This window comes from Hyla sarda, chromosome 2, assembly GCF_029499605.1.
Source record: "Hyla sarda isolate aHylSar1 chromosome 2, aHylSar1.hap1, whole genome shotgun sequence".
NCBI lineage: Eukaryota > Metazoa > Chordata > Amphibia > Anura > Hylidae > Hyla > Hyla sarda.
In genome coordinates, this window is record NC_079190.1 from 107197987 (window position 1) to 107223907 (window position 25921).

The 25921-nt window shown below is 40.9% G+C and overlaps 1 protein-coding gene and 1 long non-coding RNA gene across 2 annotated transcripts in view; one reads left to right on the forward strand and one right to left on the reverse strand.

Annotated features, from left to right (window-relative positions):
* The window catches only part of ITGA5 (integrin subunit alpha 5), a 107904-nt gene that overhangs the window by 10629 nt on the left and 71354 nt on the right, over positions 1-25921 (forward strand). The window lies entirely within an intron of this gene.
* LOC130358876 (uncharacterized) lies at positions 1431-23985 on the reverse strand. The gene is made up of 5 exons (XR_008889670.1): positions 23857-23985; positions 21480-21576; positions 8100-8132; positions 3540-3674; positions 1431-3351 (listed from the first exon to the last, which is right to left on the reverse strand). It is a non-coding gene; the product is annotated as an uncharacterized LOC130358876 (long non-coding RNA).

Sequence of the window (25921 nt, forward strand, 5' to 3'; positions counted from 1 at the left end):
TAATGGGGCCTTAAAGGGGTATTCCGGCTTTATACATTTTATCCCCTATCCAAAGGATAAGATGTATGATCGCAGCGGTCTGCCATCAGAGATGGGGATGTGATGTCACGGCCACGCCCCCTAGTGATGCCATACCCCCTCCATTCATGTCTATGGGAGGGGGGGGTGACGTCATGTTCTGTGCCGGGGGCAGCACCAAGATCGCGGGGGGGGGCCCCAGTGGCGCGACCCCTGTGATCATACATCTTATCCGCTGTCCTTTTGGATAGGGGATAAGATGTATAAAGCCGGAATACCCCTTTAAGGCTACCCATACACATTTGATAGCTTGGATGAGTGGTGAACAGTGGTGTGACTTGTCACAACAACAAGAATAGAACTTGCCAAAAGATAATTTTATAAAGCAGCTTATACAGACATCTATATACAAGGTAGAAACAAAAACATTCACTGGAGAAGGCACTACTTGGTAGCAGATAAATGTTATTTTTTTGCCATATTTTATTAAACATCTATATCCTCTGAAATATAATCCAATAGGGCACTGGCATTTCAACACATGAAACAGTAAAAAGTCAGCTGTCCCTTCCAGCAAGTGGCCAAGTGTTACAGTGAATTTGTATATAGAAGGTTTGTTTTACAACTGTCTGGTTCATCTCGATGGGGCTTGTTGTAAACCATGATCTTGCTGCAGACACAACCCTATTCAGCTGAATGGAAGCAATTTTCCAGCCGACCTCAGCCACATAACCTGTTTGAAATTACTTTTTCGCTCAAAAAACTGCATGATTCTAGTCTAGTGTGGGAGTGGATGTAAAAAATGTTTTATATTTTGATCCACTTCTAGGGGTTAAATAGTTGATAGCAGGGGTGGGATATGTTTTTGGGGTTGTCAGATGTCTGTGTCCCATTCCGGAGATCGCGGGGGGGGGGCGCTCTAACGCCCCCATCACGCCGCCACTGCACTACAGGGTGCCTCCTCCGCTCCATTTGCTGCCATTAATGGCGATAAGAGAATAGTGCCTGTGAATCACAAATTTTGTTCAGTACCCCCTTATTACAATCCTTGTTGGATGGCAGATTTGGTATGGTGCATGTTGTGCATTTACACCCCCAAAACAATTGAACATTAAAACCATGTTCACAGCCTTCTTCCTATTAAGGGAAAACTGCAGATCAGTCAGCAACTGCCGAGCCGAAAAGTTTGTGATGAATCGAATTTCTGTAAGTTCGCTCATCTCTATCTGCGATCCCTAGAAAAGGCCCCGCCTCTCTTCTGCATAGAGCTTTACCAGTATCTTCATTGCTCCCATAGAGGGTACATGGAGCATGACCCCCCCCCCCCCCCCCCCCCACTGCTCCATGCACAGGGAGAGTTGCAGCCCTGTTCTGGAGATTGCAGGGGTCTCAGTAATTGGATCCCCCTGTGATCAGACACTTTTATGCCCTATCCTGTAGACAGAGTGGGTTTTAAAGTGCAGGAGTACCCCATTCATTTTCCTTTTATTGAACAAACTACTTTTGGTTTGGATACAGTATCATTGCAGTCGATGAAGTTGAAAAATCAATGTTTTTCAATAAGACAGTTTACAAAAGCTGGAATTCACTGTAGATTTGTGGAAACCTTTGTTAACTTACATGGGCCTGTACTTTCCCTTGTCCTGGGAACTGTTCCTCTTCTTTTAATCGAAAAAAGATGATCGTGTGAATGTGGTGTGCAAGGGGAATAACCCTATTGTGGATTATTAAATATATCTATGTAGAGTGGAAAAAATACACACAAAATGTGGACATTGCCTAATACAGTACTTTATACACTGTGAACTGTTATATGGCTTATCTTCTAGTCTTCATCGACCAGGAGCTTTCAAGCGTTTGTACTAATGTTTGCTATTTTTCTGACTCCTTTTCTTCTGCACGTGGGAATTCTGTCTTTCCACAGGGCTGGAAACCATCTGATTAACCCGACAATTAGTTACACATTTCTCAGTAAAATGTGGATCATGTTTAGCCGAGACCAGGTTACAAACCTCAGATAAAGCCGTGGGAACTGTGTCAGATTAGTTATCACTTGTCGGGGGCCCTAAAGCGAAGTTGTACAGTGGCCATGGGCTAGGACCCTAGCTTACCCAATTAAAAGAACTTGCGTCATGTAATGTGTCCTTCCTGAGACTGTGGGTGGCCAACATTTGGTGCGCTTCACACTTCAGCTGTTTTCCTGTTATTTGCATATTAATTGACTGTGGTGGAGAGCAGCTTTCCTTTTGGAATTACTTAAAGCAGCATTTATAATTTACAATAAGTCAAACCACCAAAATACTTCTGATAATCTAAATAACTGCGACATGCATTGGATAAATCTTTAGTTTCTTACAATTTGAATGCAAATTTGCAATGGACTGTAGTAGGAAAAATGTATCCCTAGCCTGATATCATTGTGAACCAGACAAAAACATATTTACGTATAGTCCAAGTGAACGCTTTCCAACCCTATGGCTACTCTGTGGGCATGTTGTGGTATACATCAAAATACCCTCAACAGTATACTGCTGATAGAGCCCTGGTACGTGATGTGAACAGGACCTGAGCTGAACTATGGCACCTGTGGTCAGGTTAGAAAGAAAGATGTTTATTTATTTATTTTTTGCTATGTACTAAAATTACATAGTATATTTCTAAAGTTAAACATATCATAAGGAAAAGATGAAAAAAATTGCCATATTCTTTTTCATCCGCCGGGCCAGAATGGGTTAACCCTTTTCTACACCTACAGAGTCCTGCTTCCGTGGCAGAATGTTTGTGCAGTCCCTTAGCTCAGTCTCTGGATATTTTATAAGCTCTAGTTACTGTAACTAATCAAACACACCAAGTGCTGGCAGAGAGAACTTCTACACATACTGTAAAAAGGAAAAGAAAGCATTCTCCATTACATGCCTGTTTATAGCTGTAGCAGTCATCCCTCCAAGATAAAAATGTAGAACTTGTATGTACAAATTGTGACTGCAAGGGTGCTTCTATTCAAGCTTAACCAATCTCCAATAGTGATGAGAGGCATATGCCATAATCAAACTCGCGATATTTTGCAATTATGCACTAATATTAGTCCTATTAGTCCTATATTCGCGAAATTTGCAAATTTGATATATTTACAGTTATTTTCGTATGCGCAGACATGTGCACGCATGCGGATAACTATCTATATTATCTATCTCCTAATATTCTTTAGGGATGATATTTGCGAATATGAGGATATTCTCATGTTTGCGAAAATTCGCTCTCAGTAAATAGTATAGGAGCCTTCTTTAGACCACAAGCTGGAAGCAGGGAGGGATGAGATCACTGTGATGTGTTCTGTAGGAGAAAAAAAATAATTACAAATATTTGTACTTGCGAATATATAGTGCTATATTCGCCATATTCGTGAATATGCAAAATTTGCAATAAATATTCAAATTTCGAATATTTGGCTGAACAGAGTCCTGAGATTCTTTGAAATCCCTTTTTTTCCTTGTAATACATTTTTAAATTTTAGTACGTACCTGGCAGACAGTAAAGGACCTGTGCTTGTCTTGGGACTAAATGGCTATGCATCCCTCAAAAGACCTGTGGCTTTCAATCAGGGTGCCTACAGCTGTTGCATTAGTTGCAGATTGAGACAACAGTCTTTTTGTATGCTGTTAAAAATAAATATTGGAGTAAAAATCACAGAAGAATTGTGAGAAAACCGTCACACACACACAGGTGCAGACACTATATTATGAAGACTAACTTTACAGCCCCTGTAGCATAGTCAAATAAAAAAATTCATGGAAAAACCCTTTTAAGGCTCACATGGTTCATCACAATGGCAAAGCTGAGATGTACAATCAGTGCTTATTGCAGATAAAAGGATGTCGAACATTGATCATGCCGAACTATATTTTATTTTAACCCTCCGCTTTTCTCTTGTTTATGTATAAATTCTTAATGTCACTTGCTTATTTACTAAGCATCGCAACCTGTTTAAGGCCATCGCATTCTGTAATGAAGCCAAGAGCATGCACTGACATCTGGCAGTATCCTCCATTGGGTTGATGGGGTTATTTCCTTGTCCCTGGCACATGCGTGCACACAACCACATTCTAGAGCCAATTTATAGGAAGCTAAATAGTACCTTGGGGGAAACCCATACAACCATGTGTGGAAACCATAGAGGAGGCAATAAAAACATAGTAGCCTCCCAGTTGGTGTAGATTGTGATGCACTATGTATGTGGCTTTACCCCACTTATGAGAAGTGTGACGACACAGCTCGATGGATAGCCAATGGTTGCATGGTGTTGCCATAACGATTTTGGCCACCGCGTACAGGCATGATTTTTTCCATATGTAGTGATTGCAACATAACCATCCACTGCAAGAAAAGTATCAGGCTTTGTTGGCCCGCTCCCCGGAAGTTAGTCACCAGGGGGCAAGGTAACAACTAACTTTGTTGCTAGGATACCCCTTTTAACCCTTTTAAAACTGAATTCTGTTTGGTAGATTTTGGGTATGAGATTGTGTGCATATGGGATTTTAATATGCCAAATTCACTTTTTTTTTTTTTTTTTCTCTAGTGTCTGGCAACAGCATATCCCCCTACACACTAAAATAAACATTCACAATCAGATGAATGTACATCTTCATGGTGGAAGTCAGGATAAAGGCTATTTTAAGTGCATGCCTAGATTTCGGATGTATTGCTAACACCTGAGCCTTTTGTCAAATGTATTTTAAATAGGAATTTATTTGTTGGACTTGTAAAGCAAAAAAAGTTTATCTCGAGCCTCTGCAATAATATGTGTATGTTATGTATCTGGGCCTGGCTTACACTTCTGGTTTAAGGCTCTGCCAGAGGCCTATGAGTTGTAAGAAAATCTGTTCTTGATTTGTGTTTGTAGAAAGATTATTTAAAGATGTTAACTAATTTGTCTCTAAAATTAGCCACTTCCTGTTAGCTTAGTGCACAATACGATCAATGGGGCCTCAATGCAATCTGGGACAAAGTATTTGGACTGGAGGGATAGTTAGCACATTATTTAGGCCCAAATTGGTAACTCTTTTTAAAAGAAAAGTTGGATGTCGGCTTATGTATGATAAAAGAACACTTGTCCTTTTGGATTCTGAGTGCGGCCAGCCCCGACTAAATCAGTCACCTCTAGGACCCCGCGGACACTGCAGTCCTAAATAAAATGCAATGTGCTCCGCAAGTATTTCTGTATGAAGAATGAGCAATGCCATTCTTTAGGCGTAAATTTTAATGCTAATTTTCCATTCAGAATTTTTGAAGCGGAATTTGTGAAGTGTGAATTTGGAAACTGAAATGACCATTATGCATTAAAATTGATGGCCTAAACTTAGGATGGGCCATTAGTTTCAGATTGATGGAGATAGTACTTCCTGCTTACCAATGGGGGTGCTGGGAGTCAGACACTCTTTAATTTTGAAGGCCTAACTTTAAAATGGACCATCAATATTAAGTCCCCAAAAATTCTCCTCTCCTAAGGGTCAATACCCCAAATTTTACCCGACACTTTTCCCTGTGCCTATAATATAATATGGTTCATCAGGGGTATACAAAAAGTGTACCTAATGAGTGGAGATAACAAGATACCATAGATTATTCCATTCTAAAAGATAAATAGATACATCAAGTAAAATAATGTACATATAGCAAGAGGCAGACAAAAATGCAATGTTACATCACATAAATATGGGCATTTTTCTTATGAATTATTTTCCCAGAAGAGAGTTGCCATCAGAAAATATTCTTGGAAGTTGATATATTTTCCTCTGGAGAAAAATCTTGTTCCATTAGATAAAACGATACATCAAATTTTCATAGGGCAGGACAAATACATGATGGTAACATTATCCATCCTTTCTTTCACAATGGCCCCCACTGGCTGTAAGGCCTCAAGATACTTAATGCTGAAAAAAGCTGGGAACTTCAATTGACTCAATAACCCAAGATGACTTAAAGCTGAACCTCAAGAACTATTTCATGCCCCTTCCATATGCTGAATAAAGTATGACACTCTGATGCCATTTCAACGTGCTAAATAGTGCAAGAGAAAACAGAGGAACCCTAAAACACCACAGACAGTAATCTGTCATGTGGTGTAGATGTTACTCCATTCAATACCTCCACTCCATATAGGTCACCATTTCTGACCACTCCGATCTCTGATAACTGTTGGTGGCCACCACATGACAGATTATGGTCCGTGGTGTTTTAGGGTTCCTCCTCTCTTGTGCTATTTAGCACATTGAAGTGGCATTAGAGTGTCATACTTTATTCAGCATATGGAAGGGGCATGAAATAGTTCTTGAGGTTCAGCTTTATGTCATATTGGGTTATTGAGTCAATTGAAGTTCCCAGCTTTTTTTCAGCGTTAAGTATCTTGAGGCCTAACAGCCAGTGGGGGCCATTGTGAAAGAAAGGATGGATGAGGTTACCATCATGTATTTGTCCTGCCCTATAAAAATTTGATGTACCGTTGTTTTATCTAAAGGAACATGATTTTTCTCCAGAGGATAATATATCAAGTTCCAAGAATATTTTCTGATTGCAACTCTCTTCTGGGAACATAATTCATAAGAAAAATGCCCATATATATGTGATGTAACGTTGCATTTTTGTCTTGCTATATGTACAATCTTTTGCTTGACGTATCTATTTATCTTTTAGAATGGAATAATCTATGGTATCTTGTTATCTCCACTCTGTCATTAGGTACACTTTTTTTGTATACCCTGATGAACCATATTATATTAGTGGTACGGGGAAATGCGTTGTGTAAAATTTGGGGGATTGACCCTTAGGAGAGTCTCTGTACAAGAGACCACCTACTATATATATATATATGTGTGTGTGTGTGTGTGTGTGTGTGTGTGTGTATGTGTGCGTATATATGTGTATGTATGTATATAATGTATGTCTACTGATATTTTAAGTATCTTTGTAATAATAGGTTTTAATTCATTTTCTAATTGTTATATTTTAGCTATTTTATTTGTTTTTGGTTATCATAGCTACATTTGTTTACAACTATAGATTTTTCTAGGATTTCTGAGTGACTAAAACATTGACTTTAAACATACTGTGTACATCAGTGGTGAGTTTGTGAATTTCTTTTGGTACACAAGAGGAGATTTATCAAAACCTGTCTAGAGGAAAAGTTGCTGAGTTGCCTATAGCAACCAAGTGATTGATTCTTTCATTTTTAGAAGCCTTTTCAGAAATGAAAGAAACAATCAACTTTTCCTCTGGACAGGTTTTGATAAATCTCCCCCACAGAGCTGTGGATTACATGAGAAGACTCTTCAGACCTTCAAATGTAAATCATTAGCAGGAATGGCTCATAGACCACGTTGGTGGCATTCCAGAATCTGTCAGTTAGTATTTCACCATGTTCTACATCATTAGGCAGGAAATCCATAACAGGGATGGGCATTTTTGGATGAAAATATTTAAATGTTCATTTTATGCACAATTAATGTTTTTTATTATTCAATAAAAACAATATTTTTATTGTTAGATCAGTGTTCTGGTATAGTATTGTTGGCGTAAGTTTATCTTTTTTTCTAGTTTTCTAGAGGTTATATCTGGGGAAGCATGTAGCACTTTGGCTTGGATTTCAACTATCCTACAACTTGTATGTAACCACATGTATGGGATTTTCAGGAAAATACATTAATATATGTATTTAAAATTCTTAGGTTCCATGCAATGCTAGAATAGGATGGATTTCTCCATTTTATAAACGGTGATAGAACCTTTTTGATGACCTGTGATTTTGTCCCCCCTCCCATCTGTGCTCTAGCCGAGTGTCCATCACTGAACAGAAGGATGCTGCGCTTTCACAGACTTGTTTCCTGTCCCTTTTTGGAGGTCAAGAGGACATCAGGTGGGATCACCAAGGAAAATGAAAAGCGTATGGTTAGCTTAGCCACAGCAGACCTCAGGAAGGCTTTTCTTTGATACTAGCTTAAAAGTGAAATTCCAGTTTAGATCTAAAAATATTTAAACTTCTACCCAGTATGTTCTGATTTAGCTGCTACGTTAAAGCACAAGCTCACCATATCATGAGTTTCCATTACAGCAAGTTGTAACTAGAAGCAAGGGAATAGAAGTCAATCAGGTTATTGCCATATGTACTGAGCTCAATAGTATTTGGTAAGACTAAAGACATACATGGGGCCCTATGCAGCTCCATTCTAAGGAGGCATGGGGACTTCATGTGCCACCATACAATGGTTTATCTAGTGCCATATGTATGCATTTATTGAGATATTCTTCATTAGAAGTAATGCTTATAGTAGAAAATGATTAGCTAATTGGAGCATGATATGATCTGTACCAAATGAAGCTCTTGGCTAGGTTGGAGGTGTACATTAAAGCTTTATGCACTTCTACTGATGCCTTTTACTATGGCTTCATACAAAGCAGTTAGGCTGGGGGTCACACGACGGCATTTCCAACCGGAATCCTGCTTTGGAATTTTGGTTGCAAATTCCACTGCATGAAAGTAAAATGCAGGTGAATGGGATTTCCGTAAAAAAAAAAAAAAAAAAAATTCTGATCAAATTTCTCCAGAATATTGACCCCCGCTCAATTGAGACCGCAATGCCCATGCTGTCCTAGCGCAGACTCAGTCAGTTGGCACTGACCATGCTCAGTATCTCCAGATGGAAATTCTCTAGTGTGAACCCGGCTTTATAGAGCTGTGATCATGAAACTTAAGAGTGGTTGTTCTAGACGTATGAATTTACTGTAATATAAAATAACTATGAACTACATAGTCTATATACCAGTGGTTTCCAAACTGTGAGCCTCTAGATGTTGCAAAACTACAGATCTTAGCTTGCTGGGAGCTGTAGTTTTGCAACATCTGGAGGTCCACAGTTTGAAGACCAGTGCCATAGACCATGACTTAAAAGGGTACTACGCTGACCTAGCATTCAGATCATTTTGTTCCAAACGCTTGGAGCGGCTGGCTGTGATTGTGATGTCATGGCCACGCCCCTTGTGATACCACATCCCCTCCCGTAGACTGGCATTGAGGGGGGGCGTGGTGTGATGTTATGAGAGGGCTTCGCCATGAGGGCGTGCATTACAGCGGGACCCTGCTATCAGACATCTCATCCCCCTATCCTTTGAATAGAGGATAAGTTGTCTAGGAGAGGAGTACCCCTTCAATGTGGCATTCGATGCAGCTACCATTGGTTGCAGCATCAAATGATTCTTACATAAAGAGCTGGTTTCTCTTAGATCTGAATGAACAGATTAATTTTGTATATATAAATTAGCAGAGCAAATCCTTTTTCCTTTTAAGCCTAGGTAACCCTGAAATCTGACCCCCTCCATGATGAATTTCATGGCTTGCCTGCCAGCATTATTCATGCTCACTTCTCACTTTTCAAAGTATCATATGAAAATCTGTTTTTGTTGCGGTTGGTTCTAATCAAGTGGGGTGCCGTGAAGGTCTCTGACTGGAGTCAAACAAAGGCCCGTAACATTAACTGCATAGCTACCTGCCAAGGGAACAATCACAAGTTTTTGGTTCCAGTTTGAAGGATCCGATTTCGTGACATGTTATCAATCTAAATGGAGACTATCTGCAAGAAAGACTGCAGCCGCTGCTGGCATGTCCATTTGGGTTATCGGAGCGGAGGACATGCTTGCACTTTGTACCTCACAAAGAAGAGTTTATCTAGACTGGTGTTTCACAAGATAATATCAATAAAAAAGATGTGCTGGGGGTAAGATGGCCCAAATTTGGCCGATTTTTCACTGTCTGGGCACCATATGTTGAATTCCTATGCCAGCTATGAACTGGCTTGGAATTTTACTACTTGCCAAAAGATTGGCCCAAATTTTAACAGATTTGCTCTAGTGCTGCTCACACGAGGTGAGCGGTGCAGAAGTTGGACACTAACAAAATGGGGCTCACAAAATAAACTATAGAAATTGGTATCTATAGTACATAACAAGCATATATATTTTGTATGTGCTTTCACTTACTACTGTATAGATGATGGTGCACCCTAGACTTGCATGCATTTACTTGAGTTCTCAACAAAACTGACCAGTGCAGAATAAATAAGAGCCCAGTAAAGAACAACTTGGTGACACAACTGATTTATTAAGATTACATGGAAACAAGCTAATCCCATAAGGACATTTTGCAAACAGTCTCCAGATGTGTACATCTTCTTGGTGCCTGGGGGGAAAAAGGCCTGCAAAACATGTGTAACATTTGTGGTGTCCCGGTACAGGACCTTGTCCTGTCCCTTGTGTTGAGTCCCCTCAGCTAGAGTTCCTCCATCTCCACAGGGCTCTCCTGCAGGGCTAGTCTCTTGGTCGCCTCATGTAATTGTTTGGGTATATTATTTAATGTATAGGTAGAATAAATGTATAGGACCTTCCCAGGTCATGTGATCTACAGTTGTGAATGTACGGAGGTTTAAGGACCTTCCTGGGTCATGTTATGTACCCAGAGTTCACTGGGTTCAGGACTTACAGGTTTGCTGGCCAATGAGCTTAGTCCAGCCTCCTTGGTATATAAGGAGCTGTAGCCACTAAATTCACTCTCTTGGCTCCTCTCTTGGTTCCTACTCTTAGTTCCGGACTATCAAGCAAGCACAATCAGCATATCTTCATTCATCTCAACTAGGCCAAAGCCTAAAGAATCAGCAGCCACTAAAACCGTGAGTTATAAATTTGGTTAACCAGGAGAGTAACAGTGACTGGGGTGTTGCAGTGGTAGGGTAGGGTCTGGTGGTATTAACCCTTGAATGTTGTGACGCCAGGGTGCGGTTTCCTCAATAGTAATGTTCCTACTGCCAACCGTCCCACAAACGGCAGGGAAAAATAACGGAATGTCCACAGCAGATTTCAGAAATAAACTGACGAAACTTTACTTGCGGAATTAATGAAACAGTCTTTAACATAAGTCTTTTCAAGAGTGAACCGGGATACAGGTTCCTCACAGGTTTGCTTGGACTTGGAAGCAATAAGCTTTTATGCAGGCCCCTGTGCTACTAATTTAGAAGATTTGAGCTGGTAGTAGTCACACAGGATTTGATAGATGGAGCTTTGAGTAACTCACATTTAGTGGCTGAAGGTTCTTAGGCTTTGGCCTAGATGAATTGAATTGATGCTGATGAGACGCTTGTGCAGGAGCGAAGAGAGCGAATTTAGTGGCTACAGCCCTTTATATAATAAGGGGCTGGACTAAGCTCATTGGTCAGCAAACCTGTAAGTTATGAATCCAGTGAACTCTGGGTACATCACATGACCTCTAAGGTCCTTGTACATTTTATACATCACAACCGTACATCATGTGACCAACTGAAGTCCTGTACATTTATTTCCTATACATTAAATAAATATAAACACACTGTACATGAGGAAACCAATGGTAAGCCCTGCAGGAGAGCCCTATATGAATGGAGGGACTCTAGCTGAGGGGACTTTAGACAAGGGACAGGACAAGGTCCTGTACCGGGACACCAAATAAAGCTCAACCTATCAATCCTGTGTGACTTCTATTCTACTCAAATCTTAGAATTAGTAGCACGGTGGCCTGAATAAAGCTCATTACTACAAATCCCAGCAAAGCCTGTGAGGAACCTGCATCCCGGTTACCTCGAGAGAAACTGTTTAATTGTAAAGACTGTTTCAAAAGTTTCCAGTTATCTCATAAAATCTGCTGTGGACATTCCGTTTATTATCCCTGCCGTTTGTGGGCCGGTTGGCGGCAGGACCTTCAATACTAAGCAAACGGCACCCTGGCGTCATGACAAGTAAGGGTTAATAACACTAGACCCTATTACACAATTACCTCTCCCAGCTCACCACACATTCTTAAAGGCTAATATATCCAATATTACAAGTGTATTACAACTAAATGCTTGGCTGTTTTGGTAATAATGTAATCTCATATAATGATGCGCAAACATTAAACTCTGAATTGGTACATGAAAAAGTACAGGATTAGAAGTGTTCAAGGACCAGGGCTTGGTTTGCTTTGGAGAAGTTCAGTCTAAATGGTTGGTAAACTAATAAATTTTCTATTCTATTCACTCCAGTTTATAGACAAACTGCAGTTTTAAGGTCCTATTTTAGACAGATTTAAGTGCATAGAACAAACACAGTAACTCAAAGGTTATGGACGCTACTCGCTATAGTAGCATTCAAAAAAAGTTTACGTTGAATGTTGACACTACTGCAGACTAAATAGACACCCAATTCTTCCATAGTGTTAAGTTTATTGTCACTCACTGTATTGTATTAATGACCATCTTATCCCACTGGGGACCCCCATGATCTCCCTGCTGCACCCGGTTTGTTAAGAGCGTCGGGTGCAGTACCGGAGGCTCGTGATGTCACAGCTATGCCCCATGAATGAAAGTCTTTGAGATTGGGTGTGATGGCCGTCACGCCCCCTCCCATAGACTTGCATTGAGGGGTTGTGACGTCGAGAGCGCGGCGTGACCGTGATGTCACGAGCCTCTGCTCCGCATTGCCAGTCATCCGGCAAGGAGCAAAGTTTGTGCCGTGCCCCGTATGTCTAGGGTGCCGCAGCCGAGATCGCGAGGGTCCCCAGCAGCGGGACCCCCGCGATCAGATGTCTTACCCCCTATTCAAAAAGGATAGTGGATAAGATGTCTAGGGGCGGAGTACCCCTTTAACACTCCCGATGTCTCATTGTATTCATTGCTCCACTTCTTACTTTTTGGTATCTGGTTTAATGTGGTGACAGAATGTGATATTCTTATAGAATGTTATTTACTTTCATGCTGCCTGAACCATAAGTCATATGGGCATCGCTGGCAGCTTCTCCCAAACCCACCATACATACATTATACCCAAACAGCGAGAGATCTATTAAGATCTAATAATCAAGGCCTTCAGGGTGGACAATAGCCACTAGAAACCACACCGTTGGCTGGTTCAAGCAGCGTGAAAGGGAGGACAGGTTCCTTTTTAAAGCAAATTATTATAGTCCCTTAACCTAACTTGATCATCCCTGCCCTGGTTTATTTGACTAGATCTATTTGCACTTCCCCATTTCGATCAGGCAATCCTATACATATCACATGCTTCACTAACCTATGTATGGATTGTATAATCACTGTTCAGGGCTCCTCTGCTATGTGATAACTGGGGTTCCCCTGTTTATTCCTATAAGCAGAAGACTATTAGGTATTTACCAGTAATGTTCTTATTGGCAACAGCAGCAGTCTTGTACAAATAGTTAAGCTGTTCTTGGCAGGAAATAAACAAGTTGATGGCACAAATTGTTCAGAAATACCAAAGTATGGGTGAGACTGGAAGGAAAGTATGAAAGGGGTACACCCAGACACACATGGAAGAGTAGAATGCATTGTGCCTGCAAATTCCATATACATGCCTGTCAGAAGTACACTGGTTTTCAGAAGCTATGCTTATGTGGTCCTGTGCATTTGCTGAAAGCCATTGTGGCCTGATATCACCCATTGTAACATAATACAGCATTCCAGACAAACATGCCTATGGGCCAATGTGCTCCTTTTGTGGCAAACAACCATGTATTTGGATGCCCTCACTAAATAAATTGTAATTGTAATCTGATTGTTGGTTGTAGCCATATTAGGTCTGATATAGTAAAACTTCTGTCAATATCTCTCAAATGTTATCTGAAATTTCTTTCAAAAAGTGACTTTGGAGATTACCTGAGTTATTGAGCAAGAAAGTTATATTTCTCTTTAGTTTAATAAACTTCAAGTCCAACAATGGATATATCATCCCACTGGTGCCACAGACACTGGCATCGCTAAAATTCACTATGCAATGACTTCATCTGGATGGAACACATGAAAAACCTTTCTTTACAACATTGGCCCTCTAATAAATTGACATTTTACTTTCTGTAGATTAGCTGTCTCCAAAATGTGTAGGCAACTAACTTATGGCATTTGCACAAGGCTTCATGCCCTGTCACAGTGGGGTGTTAAAATGCCTATAGACATAATGAGACCACACCAGCTACAAGGATTGGATATGCTGGATTTCCACATATATGGTCCTTTTATTTAACAGGAAAAGGCAAATAAGATGCTGCAATAAACTTATGACAGGGGCTCAATAGCTGTTGGCTGTATGCTCATTCAACTGGAATCCATATGCCTGATCATTTTTGTTCCCAGAGGAGATAATCAGCTGGTAGAGGTGTCTGGCAGCAGCTCATTCAAACTTCCTATTGGCAACAATTTCATACCCAGGCGAGTATGTATAAGGGAGTTGGGAAGAATAGTTAACTGGACAAGCGCATTTGTCAGACAACTATTAAAGGTATGTGGGCACCTAAATGTGTATAGCCAGCATTGGGTTCAAGTTTTCGGTGGCCATACACATTACAATAAAGGGAATCTGTCAGCTCTTTTGTGGCAGCCACTGAGAGCTAGACTGACTGTGGTATGTGACACGGGGTGGTAAGATGTATCACTTTGTGATGCCAGGGCACCGTTAACCTGCATGGTCTGAGATTAGGACAGCTTCTCCTGGCATGGGAAAATAAGTATACGGATGCCTGGTTACGGATAACTGTATTTACCAAGGCAGGAGTAGTTTTTACAATCTTCACAGAGCAGATTAGAGGAGATGCAGAGTAACCCTTGGGTGCCCTGTAGACTTGCTGTGACTTGTAGTATTTTACACCCACTTTGCTTTACTTGTTGCAGGCTTGGGACTTTAGACTTAATTCTGAGGCCTCCCATGCTGACAAAGGTTCTGATAGTGTCCAATTAACGCTACACCGCCAGGGTATGAACTAGCATTGTTTGGCCCGTTGACTAACTGGCTCTTGTGCTCACAGCTAGGAATTTCTGACTCTTCCTGGGTGAGGAAAACTTGCAGAATGGCATGGCCGATTGCTTTAAAGGGGTACTCCACCCCTAGACATCTAATCCCCTAGGATAGGGGATAAGATGTCTGATCGCTGGGGACCCCCGCAATATAGCATGCGGCACCCACCTGTTTCTTGTCCGGAAGCGCTGGAGGGTCTGAAGTTCATGACATCATGACTCCGCCCCCCCCCCATGTGACCACGCCTCGCCCCCTCAATGCAAGTCTATGGGAGGGGGCGTGAGCAATAGGGCCTAACACAGGCACCTAAAGCAATGTTTACCTGAGGGGACGCACTCCAGTACTGAGACACCACACTAATATCATGCTCAGCACTCAAGGCAGGGGCGGACATATCGCCTGTGCAGCCGGTTCAGCTGCACAGGGGCCCAGCGTGAGAGGGGGCCGCTGCCCTCTCCAGGTCCGGCCCCAGAGGTGAGCATTAGGCCACATACCACCGCATACTCCCCGACCACAGCAAGTTTGACAGCACCCAGATGGACGCTGCGTTCAACCACCCCTGCAGCCAGTGGCGTCTCTAGGGGAGGGGGGCACAGCCCCCCCTACATCATGATTGGCCCCCCCTTGTGTCCCCCCTAGCAGCAGTAGGTCACTAGCAGCTCTCATGGCCATCAGGGGGGTACAGCTAGTTCACCAGTAAGGGGCCCGAGCCCCCGCTGCACCCCCTGCCCCCCGGAGCCATCTACTCCAGCATCCTTTTTTTTAAATAAATCTTCAGCCAGCAGCCCTGTCACCACGCAGGGGTCGCGCTATGCAGACTGGGAAGAGCAGACAGGAAGCTCCTCCCCCTCTCTCACTCCCCTGTATGCTGCTGCTGGACCTTGTGGAGCAGGCCCACTGTGTGTATACAGGCCCGGACACCACCAGTATGGAAGACTTACCTGCCCAGTGCCCACTGCTGATGCTGCCCTTTTAAAGTAAGTAACTTGCTTGGGGGAGACGGGGAAGGTTGTAGTTCGGGAGACAGTGGGAGGTAGTTCAGTGTTTCCCAACCAGGGGGCCTCCAGCTGTTGCAAAACTACAACTCCCAGCATTTCTTTGGCTTTATGAGCATACTGGGAGTTGTAGTTTTGCAACAGCTGGAGGCCCCCAGGTTGGGAAACACTGATCTATCTATCAATCATCTATCTATCTCTCATCTATCTATTATCTATCTATCCATCTATCTCCTATCTATCTATATCCATCTATCTGTCTATCTCATATCTATCTATCTATCTATCTCATATCTATCTATATCATATCTATCTATCTCATATCTATCTATCTCATATCTATCTATCTCATATCTATCTATCTATATCATATCTATCTCATATCTATCTATCTATCCATCTATCTATGTATCTATCTTTCTTTTTATCTATCTATCTCTCATATCTATCTCAGATAGAAGAGAGATAGATAGATGAAAGATAGATAGATATGAGAGATAGATAGATACATAAATAGATGGATATATAGATAGATAGAAAGATAGATAAATAGATGACAGATGATAGATAGATATGATATAGATAGATAGGATATAGAAAGATAGATAGATAAAGAACAATATGATGCAGCACGCCACAAGTTTGCAGAAAATGGTGGTTTATTCCATCATGTGCATAGACTATGCACATGATGGAATAAACCACCATTTTCTGCAAACTTGTGGCGTGCTGCATCATATTGTTCTTTGTCCCGACTGAGGAACCAGTGGACCCAGGTTCCAAGTATGTGGGCACCCCGACTTCTATCTAATTTCTGGATTTTGGTTGTGCCGTTTTTATTTGTTTTAGATAGATAGTATCTATCTATCATCTATTTATCTATCTTTCTATCTATATATCCATCTATTTATGTATCTATCTATCTCTCATATCTATCTATCTTTCATCTATCTATCTCTCATCTATCTGAGATAGATATGAGATAGATAGATAAATAGAAAGATAGATACATAAATAGATAGATGGATATAGATAGATGGATGAATAGAGAGATAGATGGATAGATAAATAGATAGATAGATGATTGATAGATAGAACAGTGTTTCCCAACCAGGGGGCATCCAGCTGTTGCAAAACTACAACTCCCAGTATGCTCATAAAGCCAAAGACATGCTGGGAGTTGTCGTTTTGGAATAGCTAGAAGCCCCCTGGTTGGGAGACACTGATCTATCTATCTATCTCATATCTATCTATCTCTCATATCTATTATCTATCTATCAATCACATGTCTATCATCTATCTATCTCATATCTATCTCATATCTATCTATCTATCTATCTATCTATCATCTATCTATCTCATATCTATTATCTATCTATCTATCTATATATCATCTATCTATCTATCTACAAAACTAAAGATCCAGCGGCACTCCCAGATAAGGTGCAAAAACAAAGTGTTTTATTCCTCCATGTATGTGTGACATTTCGATAGCATCCCGCCATCTTTATCATACGTACAGTTGTACATTCTGCAGTCTCTGTGACATCACTGTGCTTCATAATAAACTGTGACATCACTGTGCTTCATCCTGTAATTTGATATCACTGTGTATAACAACCCTGTAGTGACATCACAGTTTATTATTCTTGAATGCTGACTTCACTGTGTATATTTTCCCGGTACAATGACATCACTGTATAGTTACCCTCTACTGTGACAACACTGCGTTTATTAACCTTGTAGTGGCAAAACTGTTTATTGTCCCTGTACAGAGACATTACTGTTTATATTAACTCTGAACTGTGATGTCACTGTGCATATTTAGCCTGTATTGTCACTCGCAGTGCAAGGTAAATATGTACAGTGACATTAGGGTATACAGGCTTAATATATACAGTGATGTCACAGTGCAGTGTAAGTATCAACAGTGATGTTGCAGTATAGAGATAACACACAGTGATGTTATAGTTCAGAGATAATATAGACAGTGATGTCACAGCACAGGGATAATATACACAGTGATGTCACAGTACAGGGATAATATACACAGTGATGTCACAGTACGGGGATAATACACAGTGATGTCACAGTACAGGGATAATACACAGTGATGTCACAGTACAGGGATAATACACAGTGATGTCACAGTACAGGGATAATACACAGTGATGTCACAGTACAGGGATAATACACAGTGATATCACAGTACAGGGATAATACACAGTGATGTCACAGTACAGGGATAATACACAGTGATGTCACAGTACAGGGATAATACACACAGTGATGTCACAGTACAGGGATAATACACACAGTGATGTCACAGTACGGGGATAATACACACAGTGATGTCACAGTACGGGGATAATACACACAGTGATGTCACAGTACAGGGATAATACACACAGTGATGTCACAGTACAGGGATAATACACACAGTGATGTCACAGTACAGGGATAATACACACAGTGATGTCACAGTACATGTATAATACACACAGTGATGTCACAGTACAGGGATAATACACACAGTGATGTCACAGTACAGGGATAATACACACAGTGATGTCACAGTACATGTATAATACACACAGTGATGTCACAGTACAGGGATAATATACACACAGTGATGTCACAGTACAGGGAGGTATAATATACACAGTGATGTCACAGTACAGGGATAATACACAGTGATGTCACAGTACAGAGATAATACACACAGTGATGTCACAGTACAGGGAGGGATAATATACACAGTGATGTCATAGTACAGGGATAACACAGTGACGTCACAGTACAGAGATAATACACAGTGATGTCACAGTACAGGGATAATACACAGTGATGTCACAGTACAGAGATAATACACACAGTGATGTCACAGTGCAGGAATAATACACAGTGACGTCACAGTACAGGAATAATACACAGTGATGTCACAGTACAGGGATAATACACAGTGATGTCACAGTACAGGGATAATACACAGTGATGTCACAGTACAGGGATAATATACACAGTGATGTCACAGTACAGAGATAATACACAGTGATGTCACAGTGCAGGAATAATACACAGTGATGTCACAGTACAGGAATAATACACAGTGATGTCACAGTACAGGGATAATACACAGTGATGTCACAGTACAGGGATAATATACACAGTGATGTCATAGTACAGGGATAATATACACACAGTGATGTCACAGTACAGGGATAATATACACACAGTGATGTCACAGTACAGGGAGGTATAATATACACAGTGACGTCACAGTACAGGGATAATACACACAGTGATGTCACAGTACAGAGATAATACACACAGTGATGTCACAGTGCAGGAATAATACACACAGTGATGTCACAGTGCAGGAATAATACACACAGTGATGTCACAGTGCAGGAATAATACACAGTGATGTCACAGTACAGGGATACTATACACAGTGATGTCACAGTATAGGAATAATATACACACAGTGATGTCACAGTACAGGGATAATATACACACAGTGATGTCACAGTACGGGGATAATACACAGTGATGTCACAGTACAGGAATAATACACAGTGATGTCACAGTACAGGAATAATACACAGTGATGTCACAGTACTGGGATAATACACACAGTGATGTCACAATACAGGGACAATACACAGTGATGTCACAGTACAGTGATAATACACAGTGATGTCACAGTACAGTGATAATACATAGTGATGTCACAGTACAGGGATAATACATAGTGATGTCACAGTACAGGGACAATACACAGTGATGTCACAGTACAGAGATAATACACAGTGATGTCACAGTACAGAGATAATACACACAGTGATGTCACAGTACAGGGATAATACACAGTGATGGCACAGTACAGAGATAATACACAGTGATGTCACAGTACAGGGATAATACACAGTGATGTCACATTATAACCATCTCACAGCCGGACCACCATGTAATTTCAGCAGAAAATAAAGCAGGGCCTCATGTTCAAGTTTCGCCTAAGGCCTCACAAAGTCTAGAGCCGCCTCTGGTTGGCCCTACCATGGGACCCGGTGGGACCATAAGTCCCAAGTGGCACTTTTCAGGGGCGGCATTTTGCTGCCCCCCTTTTTTTTGTGCCTAGTAGGTTCATGGTAGGGTTGGCGCCGCCGCTGCTCACTGTTCTAAAGCAGCTGCAGGGTATAATAGCACAGCGGGCACTTTAGACAGTGAGTCTGCCTCCGGCCGACCGGGGTCTGACGAGGGACGTCGCACAAGTGACGTACTTCTGCAGACCCGCTCAGGAGGACGTCAGTGACGTCACTCGTCAGGCCGCCGCCGGGGAGGAGAAGCGCTGTGCAGGGCAGTTAAGTGTGTCTGTGTGTGTGTCTGTGTCTCTGTGTGTTTGGGTGGGGGCTATGGCTACCTAATGTGGGGAAACTATGTTACCTAATGTGGGGAATCTGTGCTACCTAATGTGGGGAATCTGTGCTACCCAATGTGGGGAAACTATGGTACCTAATGTGAGGAATCTGTGCTACCTAATGTGGGGAATCTGTGCTACCTAATGTAGGGAAACTATGCTACCTAATGTGGGGAAACTATGTTACCTAATGTGGGGAATCTTTGCTACCTAATGTGGGGAAACTATGCTACCTAATGTGGGGAAACTATGTTACCCAATGTGGGGAATCTGTGCTACCTAATGTGGGGAAACTATGCTACCTAATGTGGGGAATCTATGCTACCTAATGTGGGGAATCTATGCTACCTAACATGGGAAAGCTATGCTACCTAATGTGGGGGGCTTGAATGAGCTGCGGCATATGGGAGCCCTTAATAAATAATTAGATACTTATACAGGGGGGGTCTTCCGAGCAAGTGACATATGGGGGTCCTGAACAATTGATTTTTTTTTTTTTTGGGGGGGGGGGCCAGGCACATTCTTTGCACAAGGGCCCTCTGCTGTCTGTGTCCGCCCCTGACTCAAGGGTCAAGGAGGCGGTGCTGAGCTGCAGCATGCATATCTCCTCACTGCTTGTATTCCAGTTTGGAGCTTTGTACATCAGTTATGCAGAGAGGGGAGAGGGAGGGGTACCTCTTCATGCTGCAGCTCATCCTCACCTATATGGTACTTGAGCTTGGAGCATGATCTAGAGCTGACAGATTACATTTAAAGGAGTTGTACAGAACTAGAAAATCATGCCTTCTAAAAGCACTACCACACAACTCTACCTTATCCATTTTAATGGAGTTGAGCAGCAATAGAACAAAGGACGTGTACAGTTATTGAAAGAACGCAGCCGTGTGTTTCGATCCAGTATAATTTTTAATGTCAGCCGAACCAGCCAATTTCAGTGGGGCAAGCTAGTAACCATGTATTGTAATAAGTTCTCATAAAATAGGAATAATTGCATGTTTTCTGACATGTTTTTGGATACAGCTCTTGAACAATAAGTTGTCATGGATAGAACACTCCCTAACAATCAGCAATAAGAGGGTTAAACACAAGCTCTTCCTGTGTATGTTTTTCTCAGCAGTCACTACACTGAACATTTCCTGCAACAATAATGACAGGATGTAAACTTGGGGGCAGAGAAACTGCCAGCTCTGTACCTGGGTCATTATGGAGACTTTGAACTTTCACTTGTCTTACTGCTATTGTGGAGAACCTCAACCTCCTGGTCAGTTAAGGGTGTCCTTTTCATTTACCCTGCAATAAGGCAATGAGTCAGGATAGGGTTAAAAAGAAATCTAAAGAACACACAAAACTGGGCATGAATAACCGCAGACTGTTTCTGTAGTTTAAATATCTACACATGGTTGGTTTCTATGGGAAAAGTTTACAGTGTAATAAAATGCCAATTTGAGGTGGAAAAAACATAAACTATGCTAAACATACCAAGCTTATTCATGTAGTAAACAAACCTGAATTTACATGGTTTAACACTCTTTGTAGGAATCCAATAAAATTGTCGCCACTGGATTGTCAGGGCATACACATGGCAGATTTGTTGCAGAAATGTCGGCAACAGAAAATTGGTTCCACTCTTCTGGATGGGGCTGTTTAGATGGCAAGTTCATGGATTTCTGGGTGCTGCATTTGCTTTACTAGGACTGTCACAGAAATATGTAAATAGAACTCAAATATAACAGGTAAAGAAATAATGGTCAATATAAACAAGCTTTATCTACCACACCTGTGCTTCTGGGTCTAACCTGGATTGCATAACTGTTATTTCCCATCAACCAATAACACAAATTTTATTTAATTTAGGTGGAATCTTTCAGCTCCTGTCTCTATCTTTCTCAGAGCAACTGATAGGGAGAGAAACCCAATGATACCTATCAATTAGCAGATGAAAAGGTATAAAATCATGTTTTCCTTCTAAGCTCAAGAGTTGAAGAGCTTTAGTATGCATGTCACTAGTCACGGTCTTCCCCAACACTTCCCTGCCCTGTGTGACTGATGTACAAGGCTCTGTTCTGGAGGTGTGCAAACTGTAGATCAGCACTTCCTATGCAACACTTGAACTTGTCTAACTTGATTTTATATTTTTGCCATAAGCTATGGGACAGGTATCATTTATTTATCTCCCTATCAGCTATCTGATGTCTGCTATCTATATTTATGCAGCTATGAGTATGCCTACAGGGATACATGCTTACAAAGTTGCCAGTGAGGAGACTTAGGCCCTGCTTTACTATTGTAAACCAGACTTGTCCTGTTGGGTTGTGTGGCCGAATTTGTGTCTGCACCAGAATTTGTGCCAAAAACAAACACTCAACCAATTCTTCACTTTACTGAGAACCTGAGGTTTACACAGAAAATGTGGTGGATTTGAGCTAGAGTAGGGGAAAAATGTAGAGAAGTACAAAATGTTGGGAAACTTTAGTAAATACAGTGGAAAAAATACTTGTTGGGAATAAAAACCCACAAAGAAAACTACATTCCACTCAAAACGGGGCCATGGTGTCATGTTGCTATTGTATGTTACTATCCATTGCTATTTGTGTTTTTACCATGCTAATATTGATATCTAAATTTAACTAAACTCCTATCTTCGGAGTTTTGTGAACAATGTGTAAAGAAAAAAGTCTGCAAAGGTAGAATCAACCATGAGAAAGTGATAGTTAAATGGTGAAATTTTTTGACTGCCTTTTTTGTTTCATGGTTTCCCACACCTGTTGCTTTTGTTAATATTTGTAGCCTTCAAGGACAGTGTCTGTTCCTACATCTCCTCCTGTTTAGTGTAATACAGTAACACCTTCTGAGAAATGGAATGCCTCCTTGTGGAGCGCCTTGTTCTTCCTTTTTAATATAAGGAGAAGTTAAACCACTTAAGGTCTTGTTTCCTTTTATTACTGTTTTTTTTTTTTTTTTTTTTAACACAATTCAGTGTAAATAAATGAGCAGTTAATCCCCATATTGTTGTGCTACATTTAACACAACTGCTACTCCTTGCCGTAAAAAGTCCATAGTCTAATATTAGCTTACTTTACTATAGTTTCTATCGGTGGGTTAAAGGTCATAAGACAGCTGGTCATTGACAGGGAATGGGTTAAAAGAAAGGCTATGTGAACAAATGGTGACCCATCCAAATGAGGTATATTGTAGAATACAAACATACAGATGATGTTGACTTTGGAAATCTAATGTTGAGACCAATGAAATAGTTCTGTTACTCTCTTTGTATTGGTTTGGCCCCTGATATATTTATACATGGTTATAAGGTTACCCCGCTTTTTTTGACACAAATAACTATTTTTTTTTTTTTTATGATTGCTCTACAATTAGCCAAGTGTATGTGTGACATCTGGGCTCTGGACTATTAGGAAATCCGAAAGACTCTTGTTGCCCAAATGAGACCAGTAATATGAATAATATGGTAAATTGGGAACAAAATATCTGTTAGAATTTGCTTTGGTACCCAGGAACATCACCATTTGAAAGGGAAGTGTGGTAAACTTGTGGGTTGATTTAGTAACTCACGGTTAGTAAGTTGCGGGATTGTTAGGCTTCAGGCCTGGTTTTGCCTGGTAAGTCGCACAGATCTTCTCTCTCTGATAGTCCGGAACCCAAGAGATGCTGCTTGCTTTGCAGCTCAGGAGCAAGAGCGCAAAAGAGCAAAAAAGAGTGAGGATTGTCTGGCAGCTCCCTTATATGGGCAGGGGCTGGCCTTGAGCTGGCCTTGAGCTGATTGGTTCATCCCAACTGTCAGTCCTTTACACAAAGGATTATGGTAGAACATGTGACTACCCACGTGACCTGGAAGGTCATTTAGCATACCATAACAGTAGAAACATTAGTCATGTGACCTAAGGTCCTGCAGACACTATATAGATCAATACATTACACTAATTATATACATGTAACACATAAAATTAAAGAATGAAGAGATGACTAGGGGTTATCTCAGCAAGTGGACCCCAACGGTACCAAGGAACTCTGACTTTGGGGACCCAACACACCAGGTACAGTATGAAATACAGTACCGGGACACCACAGAAGTTTTCCACTTTTCATGAAGACCTGGTACCTGACTATCTTATAGCCTCCATAATGTTGCCCTATACTTTCCTAGTTTCTTCAGGTGTGACTAACTTCTCTCTCCATTAAAGAAGGAAGTTTTTCTCATAGAAAACCCATAGCTTGTTCCTAAAAATGTAAAATCTCTTTAAAATGCAATGATTTCAGGACATGTAGGAAGTCTCTGTACTTACATAGCACATTGAGTAGATGATGGCAAAATACAACTTGTAATGCCCAGAAAATCAGCGGTAGAAGCTAGATTAAATTTGTTTGGTCTGTACTATGACCTTTAATCTTCTATTCTATTTCCTCCCGCTCTTAAAGTATCTCTCTTTGTCTGTCAACACAAGGTAACCAGATAACAAGCTGTCATCCCATACTACTAGGTTTCATACTAATAGAATTCAAAAGTTTGTATACATTGTATACAAAAAACACATTTTAGGCAGTATTGATAGCCAGCCAGGTTGGATTGTATGCATTCCTTTATGTAGTTGGTATAGCTTGAAATATTGACAAGCAAACACAGGTTTTCCATTGTATTGACCAAACCTGTAACACTGTTCTGCTTTAAAGCAATAGAATATTTTTCACCAGCTGACCAAAACCAGTGATTGGAGGTGCTCTTTAAAATATAACTTTTAATACTCTCTAAAACACAAACATAAGTGTGTTAATTCGTGCCCAAAGTATTCTTCTGATAAATAGAAAAAAATCATCCTGCTAACATACGGCAAGCAAAAATGGCAAAGAAGTAAAATATACCAGCTATACTGCTATAGTGATATTTTAAAGAGCTCCTCCAATCACTGGTTTTGGTCAGCTGGTGAAAAAAATATTCTCTTGTTACATGCTGGGAGACATCGAGAATATTGTTTGCAGTAACCTTACTAAGTTGCAATTGGTGTTCGCTTTACAGCCATATACAGTCATGGCCGTAAATGCTGGCACCCCTGCAATTTTTCTAGTAAATGAAGTATTTCTCACAGAAAAGGATTGCAGTAACACATGTTTTGCTATACACATGTTTATTCCCTTTGTGTGTATTGGAACTAAACCAAAAAAGGGAGGAAAAAAAGCAAATTGGACATAATGTCACACCAGACTCCAAAAATGGGCTGGGCAAAATTTATTGGCACCCTTTCAAAATTATGGAAAAATAAGATAGTTTCAAGCATGTGATGCTCCTTTTAAAGGGGTACTCTCTGCTGACATCTCTGTCCATTTTAAGAACTGTCCAGAGTAGAAGAAAATCGCCATAGCAAACATATGCTACTCTGGACAGTTCCTAAAATGGACAGAGCTATCAGCAGAGAGCACGGTGTTCCAAAAAGAAAATAATTTCCTCCTGTAGTATTCAGCAGCTAATAAGTACTGAAAGGATTAAGATTTTTTAATAGATGTAATTTACAAATATGTTTAACTTTCTGGCACCAGTTGATTAAATTTTTTTTTTTCCCCCACCGGGGTACCCCTTTAAACTCACCTGGGGCAAGCAACGTGTGTGCGATAAGGTGTGTGCAAT